The following is a 13,375-nucleotide window of genomic DNA, read 5'->3' as shown; positions in this document are numbered from 1 at the left end:
CTCTGGAGTTTAGTGCTAACAAACCACTTGGCCATTCTCCCCAGAAGAGCTTCGTCAGGATCTACAGCGGTATTTTGATCTCCTTCTGCACTATTCCTGCCTTGGTCTCTCAGCTGGTCCTGACCTCAAGCAGGGGAGACAGGACGTGCCATGTATTGACCCCTTCAGATACCAACGACTAAGAATGATGGCTTTGGACACCGAAGTAACAGATCCTCCTGTCCATTTAGAATAGCCATCAAGCATTCATTCATTTATTCAACACACGTTAGTTGACTGGCTGCGATGGGCGAGGCACAGTTCTCAGCAGTGGGAACACGGCGGATGAGTTTCTTAACCATGGCAGTGATGTTGTGAAGACTAGAAACCTTTCTTGTATTTGAGGGCGCGAAGGAACTCTTCAGAGCCTTCATGACACACCCAAAACACGGTCAATGTATTTAATTTATAGTAAATAGTACAATCTTTCTCACAAGTAAGTACTGTAGATCACATTCAAAATTGCTACTAATAATTTAAATTTATTTTTGAAAGGGTAGCTGTTATGAGAGATTTGGAGGGTGGGCTAGGAAGGGAAAGCATATGACCTTCCTTTGAATTATATGGCGGTTATATGGACACAGTAAAAGTTGATAATTCTTTTGCGCAAAGCTACTCCATCACTTGGGGAAAAAAACCCCAGCCTCGAGTAAATTAGGTTCAAAGAGAGGAAGGTTGAATGTTTAAAAAAGTAAAATAAAAGGCTAAATGTAGTGCTCTGTTCTCTCCATACAAAAATTGTTAAAGATTCTATACAGAGAAATAAATCCAAATATGTTAATTCAATGGTTGTCAGATTTAATGTAATCCTTAAATAGCTGGATGGCCAAAATACCATATAGCTGAGGAGTGGATCTTACTCAACGTGCCAGAATAGCAGCATCAAAAAATATCTTCCTCAAGACCTTTGAAAAAAGCATTGTAGTCCCTGTACTTTGCTCATTTCAGAATCTCTAAGGAAAAGGATTTGAAGAACTTAAAATGTTAAAGATTATAATTATTCTCACTTTTAATTCTTGTCTTTGACTAGGCCAAAATGCCAAAAGCATTTAAAATTTTTCCGTTTTCTCCTCATTCACCATAACGTTTGCCAAATCCAAAAGTGGAGAGCAAGAAATAGCTTTAGTTTTGTTAAGATTTTTGTTTTAATACGTGAAAGAAAAAAGGCATATGGCCGTGCCAATTCCTACCCGCTCTAATTCCAGAGAGTTGGGTTTAGTTTGCATAATAGCTGCCACAAAACTGGTTCCTTGGCAAGTAGCTCGGGCTCTCAGCAAAGTCATGAGGTGGACAAACTCTCTCAGCCCGCCGGAGTCAACCTTCCTATGACCTGGGCCCGGCCCCTCCCCCTCTACCTCGTGGTCTGCCCATTTCCCTACTAGGAAATCCCAAATTTAGGTTAGTGGCTCTCCCCAAGTAAATTTTAACTTTAAGGATATGCAGATAACAAATGCAAATGAACATAATGAGATCTGAAAAGGCTTCCACATGATTCTGTGTCTACATCTGTATCGTGATGTCACTTCGTGCCATATTTATTTGTTCTCACGTCTGACTCTCCCATCGGACTTAGAATTGTGCAGCACAGGCTCGCTCTTCTTCACGTTGTAGCCCCCATGCCCAGCCCAGGTCACGACACACAGTAGGTGATCCACCTATTTTTAATGAAGTAATCCTGAAGGACTCTCACCACATCTGGACACTTTGACCACATACGTGTTGTCTTTATTCATCTAAATTGCTGTCTCTAATTCCAATGTCATCTTTCCTCAAAAGGTATGTTTGAAAGTTGGATCTGAAGGAGCAGAATGGAGATGAAACCTCCTTGGGGTGCAAGCAGGAAACAGCTCTCGTCTTTCTCTTCACTGCCCTCACCCACCACCGGTAGAGGTATTTCTTCTCTGCCTGCTGGATAAAATCTGAGACAGGCTCCACGAATCTTAGAATAACGCTCAGAAAATAAAAAAGACCTCCAGTTACTCCTAGTCATGGTAACAGCTTTATTTCAATATCAATATCTAGATCCATGCATAGTAAGATCTCCGAACCTTCTTCAGGGAAAGCTTCTTTCTTATCCAGTTCAGGCCGCCTTCAGGCTGGAAACTTGCGATGGGCAAGAGGGGCGTGGTCAGTATCCTTTCTAGTTCCTTGACTTCTTTCTCCTCTCTACCAGCTGATCTGGGGCTCTCACTGAGCATGGGGTATGGAGGTTCCAGGCTGACGTTTTTCTCTGAGTGCAGAGGGGTTCTTCAGAGGCCCCTGTGAAACCTCACATTGCTCAGGTCCCTGACATGGGTAAGTCATTCCCTAATGAACTGTTGTAACAAGCCCTACCCTCAGCACAGACTCAATGGGCCTCCTTCACCCTAATGCTAATGGGGTTACCTCACTGGGCTGCTCTCCTGTGTGGGGCTCTTTCCGGATGGATCCAGTGACAAGCTTCATGTCCCCTTAGTCCACGCTATGCTCAAGCATCCTTGAGTATGCCACCTGCCCCCACCACTACCCTCTTGCCTTTCCTGTCTTCATACATGGCTTCCACTTCGCCTTTAAGCTTTGCCTTTATATGGCTCAAACTCATTCCCAAACTCTAAGAAACGCTCATCAAGCTTTCCGAGGGTGTCTCTGAAGCCCTTCTCAAGAGGCTCAAGTAAAGAGCAAGCAGCCCGCCCTTGCCCAACGTCTGGGATGGGGAGGAGAAGAGCCTCAGCTTGCCAGCACCTTGTCCAAGGGCCTCCGTCTTCAACCCCAACCTCCTATACCTTTTGTAGCTGCCAGGCTAGGAGGGCCATGCAAACAGCTCTATGGTCGCTTCCTCTGCTAGCCATGCCTAGGTGGCGCAGCGCCTCCCCTGGTAGTGTGGCAGCACCTGACACCTGTTATTTTCGATGTAATTTTTTGAGGTTGTAGTCAAAATTGAGAGCAAAAGTGTCCTATTTTGACTTCCTGTACACACAAAAGGCAGGGCTCAGAGCCCCCTGTTGAAATGAAGGGGTTAGGTTTCTGGTACAAAATGCTGGATGAGTATATGTTACAAGCAAAGAAATTCAGCGAGGAAAACAACCATGGCAGGCGAGGAGTGGACTAGAGATTCTGACTGACTTCTGGCACATGGAAAGAAGATGGGAAGTACTGAGCAGCAAGAGCGGCCCTCCAGCTGCTCCTAGGAGAAGCTGCAGGAGAGGTGGCGGCAGCTGGTCCCCTGTGCCCACTCCGGGGGCGGTCAGTTTGGCATCGGCAGTCCAGGGTGGGAGCGGGAGGCCGGCGTTTATTGGAGACTTGCACAGAATAGCAGAGCTGGAGGCTCCTTGCCAGCTATCTTCCCTCATCTCACACTTCGCAAGCAACTGGCCGCTATCGTCTTTGGCCCTGCGGACAAAGTAAAACACATGGAGTGGTAGCTAAGGAGAGAGAGGGACCCATCACCCCAGGTTTAGGGCTCCAAGGGTGGACTTTGGTGCACAAAGTAAAGCCCTAGCATTTGTGTCAACAAAATTAGCCTATGTGTTCCCTAGACGGCTTCCACCCCAAAGTAAGCCCTGTCATTCAGGGCACGTGCACACACGCAAACACATGCACACATACACACGCACGAATACACACGCACACATACCTCTACCGTGACAGCATGCCGGCTTCAGGAAGAGCATCACTGGGGAAGAGACCTACACAGCGGCTTTGGAAAGCATGCCAAGCCCTCCATGAATCAGTCTAGCCCTTCACACAGAGGTGAGAAAGGACAACCAAGGATCACCAGACCATCGCCAAACCAGCGCTTGACGTGGTGGAAGCTGGGAGGATGCTACTCTCTCACATCCTGTAGAGAGCCGGGCTTGATTTAGGGAGCCGCTGAATACACGGTGGGGCTGTGCTCCAGCAGACAGCCCCTGATTCCTGTGGCTCTTGATTCGAATAAAGTGAGCATTACTGTGGTCTTGGATGAGAAAAATAACCGTTCTGGGCCCGGAGCGCTGAGTGCCAGTTATTTAGGAACCTCCTGGGAAAGGCCAGCTGTCCACCTCTAGAGCATTTGAGGGTGTCTGCTGCAGTGAGAAGCTGAATTCGGGGAGCAGGAGACAGGTGGGGCACCTGATTACACAGGAAATTTCAGGCTCTGCTCCCCAGAGGCTTGAACCATCAGTATCAGCCAGCTTGTTGCCAGGTAACCAAGGGCAGCTTCCTAAAATGAGTGTCAAAAGAGAAGGACCAAGAGGAATAAACAGAATGACTAATTCTGGAGAAATCATAGTTTACCCAGGGAACCCAAGAGAACTAAGAAGTAAATTAGAGAAGCTGTTGTGCCCCCCACACTCCTACAGCAGCACCTGCCCACCCGCCTTCAGAGGAGAAGGGTTGATGGCCAAGCAGACTCCTTTGAATCGTGGGTCTACCCAGCACCAAACTTCACCAAGAGTTCGAAGACCCTGGGTAAGAAACAGGTGTAGATGCAGCATTTCTTTCAGAAGGAGCCCAAATCTGTCAGACGCAGCCCCTTAAAAACGTCTCTTTCTCCCTCATTAGAATGTATTTGTTTTCAGATTCACAGCTGGTTTCTGAACAATGTTTGCTGGATGCTGTCCATCCTGCAGCCAGAGATGCTGCATAACTCCACGAATCCCATGCTCATTTACGATAAACAGCCTCGACCTGATGCTTTCGTCCTCCTTGGATTCATTTCTAAGTTTTGCTGAAGTTCACCCTCAATGTTTTTTTTCAGAAGGGCAAACAGTAGTCCATCTTCTGAGAAACGCATATCTGAGAATGTCTGTATTTTGCTTTCACGTTGCAGTGATGTGTGGGTCGTTATATAACTCTAGGTTGTCTTAATTACCACCTTGACACCTGGTGGTGCTCTCTCTCTCTCTCTCTCTCTTTCTCTCTCTCTCTCTAACAGTAAATATCATTAACATATTTATAGGGAGGTCTGCTGAAGTTCAACCATGGCCTTCCACATCCACTCAGTGGGGAGGAGGCCACATTCCTGCTATTAGCCTGTCCCTTCCCCACCATCATTATTCTTCTTATTACAAACTGTCTGCGCTCCCATCTAAGGACAACCTTTCTACTGGTGCATTGGACTCTGTTGTCCTTTATCTATTTAAGATTGTTATTCTAGCTGTTGTCCCTTTTCTCTCATGTGTCACTTTATTTTTTGCTCTTTTCTCCTAGATTACTGCTGTCATCATATAAACATGCAAGAAGTCTCACGTCTTACATAATCTCTCTCCAGCCTGCATCCTTGTCCAACTCCTGCCCCATTTTCTCTATTTCTCTTAACAGAAAAACTCCTCCACAGAGTTGTCTATAGTTTCTGGCTCTAGCTCTTCTCCTCTCATTCTCTTTTGAAGCCACGTCAAACAGGCTTCTACCCCCATCATTCTACCAAAACTGTTCTGACCAGAGGCACGATGATGCCATGTTGCTAAATCCAATGGTGAGTTATCAGTCCTCATCTTTCTTGACACATTAGCAAATGAGACACAGCTTTTATATTGCTGACCACTCTCTCCTCTTTGAAACACGTCCTTCGCTAGACTTCTAGGATGTCACACTAGTAGGTGATTTTTCTCCTACTTCATGGGCCTTGTATTTTCAGGAAGAAGAGGCAAATAAGTGAGAGAAAAATCTTCCAGAGCATAGATTAAAGGGAAAAAAAATTTAAAAATGAAAACCTGTGTTGGGGTTGGGGGCTGACTAAGAGACCTGGTGTTCAGTGGACAGACTCTAGGGTGGGCCTCTCCATGACCCCTGCTTCCTGGTGTTCACACTCTGGTATAACCCTCTCCCCTTGAGTGTGGGCTGGACCTGTGACTTTCTTCTAGTGAACTAAGACAAAGGCGATGGGATGTCACTTTGTGATTACATTATACAAGATCCTTTCTTTTTTTTTTTTCTCAGTTAGTGCTTAGATTTTTTTTTTAATTTTATTTATTTAATTGCAGTAACATTGGATTATAACATTATATAGCTTTCGGATGTACATCATAACATATTTTGAATTCTGTGTAGATTACATCATGTTCACCACCCAAAAACTGATTATAGTCCATCCCCTCACATGTGAGCCTAAGCACCCCTTTTGCCCTCCCCCCCTTCCCCTATGGTAACCAGCAATCCATTCTCCAATGCTATGTGTTTGTTTGTTGTTGTTTTTATCTTCTACTTATGAGTGAGATCATATGGTATTTGACTTTCTCCCTCTGACTTATTTCACTCAGCATAATACCCTCAAGGTCCATCCATACTGTCACAAATGGCCGCATTTCATAGTTTCTTATGGATGAGTGGTATTCCACTGTGTATAAATACCACATCTTCTTTATCCATTTGTCCCTTGACGGGCACCTAGGTTGCTTCCAAGTCTTGGCTATTGTGTATAATGCTGCAGTGAACATAGGGGTGCAAGTATCTTTATGCCTTCACATTTTCAAGTTCTTTGGATAAATACCCAGCAGTGGGATAGCTGGATCTTATGGTAGATCTATTCTTAATTTTCTGAGGATACTCCATACTCCTTTCCATAGTGGCTGCACCAGTTTGCACTCCCACCAGCAGTATACAAGGGTTCCCTTCTCTCCACATCCTCTCCAACATTTGTTGTTTCCTGTTTTGTTAACTATAGCCATTCTGACTGGAGTCAGGTGATACCTCATTGTAGTTTTGATTTGCATTTCCCTGATAGCTAATGACGTTGAACATCTTTTCATAAGCCTGTTGGCCATCCATATATCTTCCCTAAAGAAATCTCTGTTCAGATCCTCTGCCCATTTTTTAATTGGATTGTTGGTTTCTTTGTTGTTGAGTTGTATGAGCTCTTTGTATATTTTGGATATTAATCCCTTATCTGATATAGAGTTTGCAAATATCTTCTCCCAATTGTTAGTTTCCCAAAACGAAATTGTCTTTTCATTTTGTAGATGGTTTCCTTTGCTGTGCAGAAGCTTTTTAGTTTGATGCAGTTCCATTTGTTCATTTTTTCTTTTGTTCCCCTTGCCCGGTCAGACATGGGACTTGAAAATATGCTTCTAAGACTGATGTCAAAGAGCGTACTGCCTATGTTTTCTTCTAGAAGTTTCATGGTTTCGGGTCTTACATTCAAGTCTTTAATCCATCTTGAGTTGATTTTTGTGCATGGTGTAAGGGAATGGTCTACTTTCATTCTTTTGCATGTGGCTGTCCAGTTTTCCCAACACCATTTATTGAAGAGACTTCCTTTCTCCATCACATGCTCTTGGCTCCCTTGTCGAATATTGGCTGTCCATAAACGTGTGGGTTTACTTCTGGGCTCTCGATTCTGTTCCGTTGAAGACCCTTTCTTGCTAGAAGACTAGTGCTAGGGATTCTCTCCCCAGCTGGCTTTGAAGAGGAGGACAGCCACGTTGGGAGGCCAAGTAGCAAGTATCTGAGAGTAGCCTCTAGGAGCTGAGAGCAACCTCTAACCAACAACCCCCAAAAAGCTGGGCCCTCAGTCCCACAGCTGCAGGGAAATGAATTCTGCCAAACTTGAAAGCAGATTCTCCCCAGTCAAGCTTCCAGATGAGACTGCAGCCCAGTTGACACCTCAATTAAAGCTTTTTGAGATCCTGAGCTATGCCAGACTCCTGACCCATGGACACTGTGAAACAGTAAATGTGCTTTGTTTCAAGCTGCTGAGTTTGTGGTAATTTGTTATACAGCAATAGATAGCTAATACATGCAGGATCAACCCAAAATCTGGTCAAAGGGAGTTCCGGAAATAAAAAATAGAGAATGTAAAAGGGAGAAAATAAGTTTTCATATAATACAAGAATATTTCTAAAATATAAGGAAAATTTTAACAATTCTGATTGAAAAGTGTTGAGAGGGATTAATAGGTGGAAAGAAAACAAGATTCATACTAAGATATGAAATTTCAGAATACCAGGGATAAATAAAAGAACTTAAAAGATTTTGAGGGGGTAGAATGTCATAGTTTCTCTAAAAGGAATGAAAATCAAGTGGACATCCTATTGCTGAATGCCTTCAAAGTTTGGAAGAAGAATTATTTTTCACCCAGAGTTGTATATCAACCCGCACCATTACTTCAACATGCAGGCAAAATAAAGTATTCTCAGACATACATACCTCAGACGGTTTTTTACTAACTCCTTTGAAAAAAAATATATTGAGGATATAAATCCAAGAATGAAGGTACCATGTCGAGAAAGAGGAGACTAACCCATGATGAAGATCATGCACCAGACCTGGGGAGCAACCTGTTCAAATTAAAACAAGAAGTCAAAGAAGTGGCTTCACCTTGGCAAATATTAAGAAGCAAGACAACCTTAGTGAAAAGGTAAAGGCATATGCTTCTTTTAGGAAAAAACAAAGGCAACTGGAAACTAAAAGAAAAACAAACATCCCTCTAAGAAAGTCAAGGCTCAAATATAAAGCAATCTAAAATAGGGTATAATTTTGAGCAATTGATAGAGTGTAAGAAAATAAATAATTGATTTCAACACTTGGATGTATTTTTTCTTCTAGTGTCACAGCTTTGAGTGACAGGAGCACATTTCTTTCCTTATGTATCCCATCACATTACTTCATTTAGTTCTCCAGAGAATAATATATTCATAATCATCCTGTTGTAAATGCTGTATGGTGAATACTAGTTTTTAAAATCAATCAATAGAGGAAGCATGAATAAATTATTTACAGCAGGAGAAACTAAAAACATAAATGCTATAAATATTAAGAATGTAGGGGCCAGCCAGTTGGTGCAGTGGTTAAGTTCGCATGTTCTACTTCGGTGTCCCAGGGTTCACTGGTTTGGATCCCGGGTACAGACCTACACATCGCTTGTCAAGCCATACTGTGGCAGGTGTCCCACATATAAAGTAGAGGAAGATGGGCACAGATGATAGCTCAGGGCCAGTCTTCCTCAGCAAAAAGAGGAAGATTGGCAGCAGATGTTAGCTCAGGGCTAATCTTCCAAAAATAAAAATAAAAAGAATGTAAAAATAAGTTTAGTTACAGAAGTTGGGAGGTGCTATAGTGAGAACTGGAGACACGTGGAAAAATCCAATAGAAGGATTAAAAATAGTTATAATGAATTGGGAAGAGAGAGGACTGACGAGATCTGGGTAAGTGAAGGAGCTAGGGGAAACTGAAGTGCGTTCTGCTCCCTGCTCACCAACCCCTGTGTGTGAGAGAGACAGTTCGGGGCATCTCTAATTTCCACAAGGACTGAGTGGGGAGGGGAGGGGGAGCCTTTGTGGGTGAATCTAAAATCTCTTCCCCTGAGATTCTGCCAGCGCTGCCCCAAAATGCTCAAGACAATGAGAACATTCAGAGGAGAGGACTGTTGCAGCTCCAGGTGTGGAACGCACAAAAGCCCCCGTTCCTTTCCCAGTTCCAGAGGGAGCTCTGGAAAGTCTCTCTCTCCTGCGGTTGCTTGGGGCTTTCCTACCCTGAGCGCTCAGAGCTGGCTCTCCCTGTTAGGCAGCCCAGTTCCCTCAATCGGCCCAGGCGAAACAAAAGCCAGGAGGAGGGGTGTCTTCTGGGTGCCTGGCAACCGCTCCTTCCTGCAGCGCCACACAAAGCACCGGCTGCCTGGGGACACAAAGGCTGGCTATCTTCTGGGATGGGGGATGTACACACCCTCACAGCAAGACCCACACACAGACTGATATTTCAGAATGGTCTTACCTCATCTTTTCTCCCTCCTACCTCCAAACACAATCTTGGAGTCTTTGAAAAGGAAACATATTCCCTACTCTGTCGTCCCTCCAAGAGGACCAGGTGTGGGTTTCCAGGATGTTAGCTCCCTACCCGAAGCAGCAGTGTGTCAATTGGTGCAGAACCTTCCCCAGACATCCTCAGGACTAGGCGGGGAAGACTGGGTCCCCAGCAAGGGGAGGTGGAGGCGACTCCCCAACGTGCTATGCATCTCAAACTTAGGATTTTCCTCATCTGGTGAAGCCCCTATAAACCTCAAGTCTAGGGGAGCAATGTTGGACTTAAAGGCAGCTGGAGAGGAAGACAGTCAATCTTTGACAAAAGTAGATCTGGTCCCCAGTGAGAGAGGACTGTGCCCTCTTCCTCCTCCCTGTTCTTCCCCCCAGTTTTAGGACCTCCGTAGTGTGGAGTAAAGGGGAACAGTAGAGGAGCCAGCAGAGCCTACTTTCCCACTGTTGGAGTGTCTCCAGACCCTGCTCCTCCCTGACGCCCCATGATCACAGCAATCACACCCCAGTTCCCACTGTTCAGCTGTGGCTCATTCCTGGCTGCCATCTACCATAAGAAAAGCTAACATGGGTCACTGGGCTTCCCTAAGCCTTAGGAGGCTGGCTCTGAATCTTCCCACCGTAGGGCTAAGCAGGGCTCCTGGTCTTCGCTGGGGACCCTGGGGGTCTCCTCCACGTTGTAGTTCCTTCACTTGGGTTCCAGGCCACTCCTTCAAGGATCAACTGAGAGCCATGTCTCTGAGGTGTACCAGTCCCAAGGGTCCTCTCTGTGCCTCAGCAGCCAGTTCCCAGGAGGCCTGTGGAAGGGTGTCCACACTAAGCTTCCCAGATCCTGCACTAGGACAGTCAGGGCTTCTCGTTGCCATGGTAAATTCCCATCCATCCCAGCAGGCGAATACAGGCCACTGAGGTCAACCTGTTCACATCCTGCTCCCGTACTCTTGGGAGCGAGCAGTGGCTTCCTTGCCCCTGGAACCCCACTTTCCTCCACCTGCTTCAGTGGATAGGCAAGCACCGGGGTGCAGGAGGGGATACACAGGGCCAGCGGGGTTGAGTATGCAGCAGAGCGGCACACAGCTCTGCACGTGTCCACGCGTGCTTTAAACGAGCAATTTCCGAGCTACATGTGGCTCAGTCTCCCAGGCCGTCTCCTTCTGTCCGAAGACTCTAATGTGAGTACGGACATAGACCCCAGGCTCCTCGGCAGCCTTCAGGGGGGTGTTCAGGGAACTGACCTGAAGCGTCCTCTGGTTTCAGTGGATCCTGAATCCTCTTCTAAAGTTCTCAGCTGTTCAGGTGCCACGTCTGAAGAAAAGCTGCTCTGAGCAGAGCTCAAATTGTGACCCCTCCCATTCGTATATTGAAATCCTAACTCCCAGGACCTCAGAATGTGACCTTATTGGAAATAGAGTCTTCATGGATGTAATTAGCTAAGCAGAGGTCATACAGGAGAGCGTGGGTCCCTAATCCAGCATGACGGGTGTCCTTATAAAGAGAGGACATTTGGAGACAGACACACACAGGGAGAATGCCAGGTGAAGACTGGACTTACGCTACCACAGCTGGGGAACTACCAGAAACTGGTGGAGACGTCCCTTCCCGGCACATCAAAGGGAGATGGTCCTGCTGAGACGTTCATCTCGGACTTCCAGCCTCCAGAACGGTGGGGCGATACACTTCTGCTGTTTAAGCAGCTCAGTTCACCGCACTTTGTTACAGCAGCCCTAGCAAACTAATACACTGAGGGTATTTCATGAGTTGATCTCATTTCTGGCCTTGGGTGTCTGTCACTGTGGCACCACCTACTTAATACTCCCACTGCCCTCCACCTGGACCTACGGTTGCTTATTTTCTGATTGATTTCCACCCTGGGCTGCCTTACCACCAATCCCAGCAGCTTAGCCTGCACCTCAGGTGGCACGGCCAGGCTGAAAGACATGGGGGCTGCTCTAGTATTCCTGGAAAAAGCTAATTTTTCAGAAGAAATTCAGAATCTGAGACACAGGCCTTAAAGATCTCCATCTGTGCCCTTCCCTTTCATGATGTCCTCCTGGGGTACAGCAAAATAAAGCTCTGCCATTAACTCAAGCGAGGCTGCCTTTGTGTTCTCTCTGACATTTTTGTTGAACATCTTACCTAGCATCTGCCCAGGAGTTTCGAAGCACTTTATAGGTTTTTTTTTTAAGTATTATTTCAAAATCCACTGCTTTTCCCCAAATCGGCTGGGACTTATGAAAGTCTTCACTCAGCCCTGTTGACCAACTCTCCAAAAGGGTCAAGGCTTTGTCGAAAAATCAATGGCATCCAATTTTACGGGTTGTAATCAGCCATAGATTGTACAAGAATGCAAATACTGAGTGTCCATTGACAGAGGAATAGAAAAAGGATAAGATACAAACACATATACATACAATGGAATGTTATTCTGCCATAAAAAGAAGAAAATCCTGCCATTTGTGACATGGATGGACCTTGAAGGCTTTATGCTAAGTGAAATAAGTCGGACAGATGAAGATAAATACTGTATGATCTCACTTGTGTATGGAATCTATAAAAAAGGAACTCATAGATACAGAGAACAAATTGGTGGTTACCAGAGGCAGAGCGGGGAGTGGGGGGCGAGGGAGGGGCAAGATGAGTAAAGGTAGTCAAAAGTACAAACCTCTAGTTATCTTCTAGTTGTAAGATAAATCCGTTCTGGGGATGTAATATGCAGCATGGTGACTGTAATTAACACTGGATTGTGTATATATATATATTTTTAAACAAATGCCTCTAATCTCAGACCCTAATGTCTTTCTCTTTTTTTTATAAAGATCAGCACCTGAGCTAACAACTGTTGCCAACCTTTTTTTTCCTGCTTTTTCTCCCAAAATCCCCCCAGTATATGGTTGTATATCTTTTTAGTTGTCGGTCCTTCTAGTTGTGGCACGTGGGACACCACCTCAGCATGGCCTGATGAGCGGTGCCATGTCTGCACCCAGGATCCGAACCAGTGAAACCCTGGGTCTCTGAAGGGGAGCGTGCAAACTTAACCACTCGGCCATGGCGTTGCCCTGGATTATATATTTGAAAGTTGCTAAGAGAGATCTTAGAACTTCTCATCACAAGAAAAAAGATTGTAACTATGTGTGGTGACGATGTTAACTAGACCTGTGGTGATTATTCTGCAGTGTATACATATATCAAATCATTATGCTGTATGCCTAAAACTAATGCAATATTATATGTCAATTATACAACAATAAAAAAAAAGAAGACGAAAGAATTCAGATAATCCTGCAACTATTCCTCACGTGTGGTTGTTATGAATTTCATTCTACATCATGGGGTGTAAGAAATACCGCCTTTCTCTAACTCCTATAATCAAGTATACTGACTGATAGCGGGCTGAAATTCCATCTCAGTCACTGGGGCTCTTTCTCTCCCAGGTTGGAGAATGACGTGGAGGTTTCACACGGCTCACAGTGTTGAGATGGACCCTCTGGTCATTGTCTACAATGGCCACTGTGGAGCCCTCTGCTTTACAAGCCCCATGCTCCCTTGATGGGGTGATTTTGTTGCGTGGACCCAGGCATCTTTGCTGAGGAAGTAGTCACAGCTCTTTGTGCCCAAGCCCCTCTAAGTCCACC

At 45.3% G+C, this 13,375-nt stretch overlaps 1 long non-coding RNA gene across 1 annotated transcript; it reads right to left on the bottom strand.

Annotated features, from left to right (window-relative positions):
* Nucleotides 1-2,019: 2,019 nt before the first annotated feature.
* Nucleotides 2,020-13,375, bottom strand: LOC139073737 (uncharacterized). The gene is made up of 4 exons (XR_011522726.1): nt 13,124-13,375; nt 8,143-8,273; nt 3,653-4,219; nt 2,020-3,408 (listed from the first exon to the last, which is right to left on the bottom strand). It is a non-coding gene; the product is annotated as an uncharacterized lncRNA (long non-coding RNA).

Source organism: Equus przewalskii, chromosome 9 (genome assembly GCF_037783145.1).
Source record: "Equus przewalskii isolate Varuska chromosome 9, EquPr2, whole genome shotgun sequence".
NCBI classification, from domain to species: Eukaryota; Metazoa; Chordata; class Mammalia; order Perissodactyla; family Equidae; genus Equus; species Equus przewalskii.
The sequence above is the reverse complement of the archived record's forward strand: the minus strand, read 5'-3'. Positions and strand labels throughout refer to the sequence as shown.